This window comes from Jaculus jaculus, chromosome 3 (assembly GCF_020740685.1).
Source record: "Jaculus jaculus isolate mJacJac1 chromosome 3, mJacJac1.mat.Y.cur, whole genome shotgun sequence".
Lineage (NCBI taxonomy): Eukaryota > Metazoa > Chordata > Mammalia > Rodentia > Dipodidae > Jaculus > Jaculus jaculus.
The window spans coordinates 141,817,565-141,821,927 of NC_059104.1; the positions used below are offsets into that span (position 1 = coordinate 141,817,565).

At 45.5% G+C, this 4,363-nt stretch overlaps 1 pseudogene; it reads right to left on the reverse strand.

The window, feature by feature from the left end:
- Positions 1–1,504: 1,504 nt before the first annotated feature.
- Positions 1,505–4,117, reverse strand: LOC101611580 (annotated as a pseudogene).
- Between the last annotated feature and the right edge of the window lie 246 nt (positions 4,118–4,363).

The window sequence follows — 4,363 nt, forward strand, 5'->3', positions numbered from 1 at the left end:
TTTAAAACTTAACATTATTAAATGTATTTCTGAGGTCAGAAAACAACTCATTGATGAGGTGAGCCACATTCTTTGACCCTAAGCCCAGAAATTTTTCACAAGCCCCTTTGGCCATCATGGGAGAGCAGTGGAGCCCTACAGCCCAGTTAATGATTTTTAATCATAACATACAAAGCCAACTCAAATTACTAGGCCACCCCATGACCCATGTGAAGCAACCTCCAGTGAGTTTGGGTGAACTGTTTGATGATGAAGTCTGGTGTTCAAATGCCAGACTGCCAAAGCTCCCCACCTCCTCTACAGGGACAGCCTTGGAAGAAAAAGTAATGATACCATTCTTCCTATTTGCTTTCCATTGAAATCACCATGGCGGCTCAAGCTTCTACTTGCATAACCATTGGTACCTGGGCCCCTTGGGAGCCCCTACCCACCTTTCCACCCCTCATCTGGCTCAAGGAGGTCTTTTTTCCATTTCTGGTTTCTTTCTTTCTTTTTCTTTTCCTTTCTTTTTCTTTTTTTTTTTTTTTTTTGATATTTTGATTTATTTATTTGCAAGCAGAGAGGCAAGGAGAAGAAACAGAGAGAAACAGAGAATGGGCATGCCAGGGTCTCTAGCCACTGCAAACAAACTCCACATGCATGTGCTTGTGCATCAAGCTTTACATGTGTAGTGGGGAATCAAACCTCAGTTTTTAGGATTTGCAGGCCAAGGCCTTAACGGCTGAGCCACCTCCCCAGAACCATTTCTGGTTTGTTTAACTCTCAGCCACTTCTGTGACCCCATCCACTATTTGTTCCCAAGTAGAATAAAAAGACATGCTTTAATTTTATATAATTGGCACCCTTAAAAACATTTATTTTTGTGTAAAATTAGAAATGCCTGTGTACACAGAATAAGGCAAAGTGCCCAACCAACTGAGAAAGGGGGTAGTCTTTAGAAGTCTAACCACCAATACGCAGGCTGCTTGCTGGAAGTGACAGATGTAGGGGACCGCTGTTAACCTCAGGTGACCTCCAGAGTTTGCAATACATAGCACTTTTGAGGAAATATCTCAGAAAATTACAATCACCTCCACCAGGATGCCTGAGTGTACAGGGCGTGTTGCATGCACACACACCCTCCCCATTGTCTGGGATGTTTGGTTTTTGTTTGTTTGTTTTTACATTCATCATAATAGGTTTCTTTGGTGCAAAAGGAAGGGGAGAAAATTCTGTTTATTGTTAAGGACTAAGAAACAGTCTGCAAAGGCCCTACGCAAGCATACGTGATCTGCGAGATGGAGACAGGCGTGGGCCGAGAGGAGACACAGTAGTAGCCAGCATTATTCTGAGGGACTCCAGCTCTTCATGCTAACGTTGCACCCGGGGGCGGAGAGTCATGTCTTCACACTGTGGCTGTGACAGAATGAGACGTGACTCAATTCAAGAGGTGATGTGCAGCTGGTGTCGGGAGGCTCCACTCCACAGAGAACGGATGCTGACGCCGGTCCTCAGTCCCTAGTCCTTAGGTTCTGGGCTCCTGGTTCTCAATAATGAGCTTATCAGTTGAATACAGTTGGCCAATATGGACCTGTCCATGGATGACTTCAGGGTCTTTTTTGGCTTTATTCACCAGGGCTTGAATTTCCACAGGCTCCTTTACCTTGTTATTTTCTTGGGAGGCGTCTCTCGGCCTCCTGGCAGCATACATTCTGTAACCGTGGGTGCCGAAATGCTTGCTCTCTGGGCATTGCCCGGTACAGGTCTAAGACTTGTTGCCATGTTGGAAAGGAAAACAAAATACAAAACCAAAACCACAAGGGCCACCAGCAAAACCAAATGAAATGGGTCCGCTCCGTGGAGGTCCCAAGTTTAACCAAACTTAGATTTTAACCGATAAGGGGGAGAAAAATAAAACACGCTGGAAACCAAACGCCAGTGGCCCCGCCTTGGTAGCACATTGGGGGTGCATCCCGCGTGCTGGGGAGGTGGGCACAGGCGTGGCTGCGGACCGCTGCCAGGGGCCGGAGGCCAGGGCCCAGGCATGCTCTCCAGGATGAAGGTTGACGGCTTGAGGCTAGTAGCCCAGGCGGCTGGCTGGGCTGGTTTTTCACTGCCCCCATTTCCATCTTGCTTCTGCCTCAGGGTCCCCTAATTTCCAACTTAAAGGCCACTTTCTCAGGAAAGCTCATCTCCTGTACCTTTCTATTCATGCCATTATTTTTCCTTTCTAGCCCAATGTGGTTCTTGAAATTATATTTTTATCTGTGTGTCAAACAATGACAAATAAGCCCCAGGTAGGCAAGCGATATACCCATTATTTTTACCACTATATCCTGGGACACATCAATGTTCAAGAAACCTTTGTCCAATGAATGATTTCTCACCTTTCAAAATGCAGCATTTTTATGTGTGATAGACCAGAATTTTCTTTATTTTTACACACACACACACACACACACACACACACACCTCATGTAAAGCCTCTGTGAATGCAAGGAAAGGGATGAGGATGAGGAAGAATGGGGCTGGAGATGTAGCTTAGCAGTTACGGTGCTTGCCTGTGAAGCCTAAGAACCCATGTTTGACTCTCCAGATCCCACGTAGGCCAGATACAGAAATTGACACAAGTGTGCAAGGTCACAGATGCACTCAAGATGGTGCACGCATCTGGAGTTCAATTTCAGTTGCTGGAGCACCTGGTGTGCCAATTCTCTTGTTTGCTTGCTCTCCCTCTCTCTCTCTCTCTCTCATAAAAAATACAAAAAAAAAAAAAAACAGATTGGGAAGAATGCATTATTTGTTCCATATATATGCAAGTTCTGGTCACATACATTTATTATTAAAAGTACCCTGGCCCTGTTCCCTAGAGCTCCTGGCACGTGTGCAAATGTAACAGGACAGGGACCTTTGAGCTTGCTCTAGGTTCTGGAGATTCCTATGAAAATGTCCCACACTCTACCTTACCACAGAGACTCAAAATATTGTGTCTTTCTTGTGGCTGTAACTGTACAGCCCCAAGATTCAGTATGCATCCCCATATGGAAGAGGAAAGGAAGCAAAGGCCCAGAGACCACCAAAGGCACAATGAACCCCAACACCCACCTAATTCATGCCTCACCACCACCATGTCCCTTGGTCCCTCCCACCACCAGATTAGAAGTCTGAATCTACACATAGCCTGGGTTCAAACTGAGGGAAGTGAACAGTGAGAACTGTCTCAGGAAGCAGGGAAGGGGAAAGTGCTCAAGACCCAGGTAACTCCAAGTTATGTCGTCACACTAAAACAGCCTTAATATAACAAAAAGTGAATCAAGCCAGATGCCTCCCGCTCAGGCAAAGGAACAATAAGGAGGGAAGGAAGCTCACTTCAGTATGACAGCCCGGGGGGGAGGGGGAGAATGTGTTAGTCGTTTTCCCTGTAGTTCACCACTGCCTCTTTCCATAGCTCTCTTGTTCTCACACGAAGAATGGAACAACAATCACTTCGATCATTCAGTCTAGACTGTTGCCCAGAAGAACAAATGCTAACGGGAGAGGGGACATTGAACTTGGACAACGATGGGAGTATAACTTGAGCATGGCCCTTGTGTGATTATTACACTATGCACATGTAGTCTGCCAGGTATAGAAGAGAAACACAGTTGCACAAAATCATAAACACAAGGTTGTGTGCACACACTTTTACACACATCTCCAAGAATGAGAAGAGGGAAAGGGAAGTTCATGTATGGAATGTTAGCCTTGTTCCTCCACTGTGGAATTTGTAGGTGTCCCGCAGACCCATTCAGGGAAGTATTATTTTACAAAGGCAGAAACAGGCCCAGAAAAGTAAAGAAATACAGGTTTCATAACTGAGTTACATAAAGCCAAAATTAAAATTGGCATGTGTCAAACTCCAACCCCTTCCATTCCCTCTTGATGTGACTATCACCCTCACACAAAGAGGAACCCAAGCACGCACAGCTAAGTCCATTGTTCAAGACCCCAGCTAATAGCAACTTTCTGACTGAGCAAAAACACAAGTGTGTGAGTGCACGCACACACACAAACACACTGATTATAATTTTTCACAACCCAAACCATTTAGAGACAGCGTAGTAGGGTAGTAAAAGTATATTTTCATCCACAGCGTCATAGTTTTGGCAGGCATCCCAGAGGCTCAGGACAACAGGAGAGGTCATATGCTCTATATAAAGTACCATGATAGACTATGCCTCTAGGAGACCCAAAGTGACTTCTGCCACATGTGATGGTCAACACCTCCATACCTGTTAAAAAACATTCAGAGAGAGACAGTGTCTGGAGGTACAGGGCAGGCCTACAGCAGTTTTCACCTTTTCATTCCACCTAAGAAAGGCCTGGAGTGTCTGCCCATTCACCT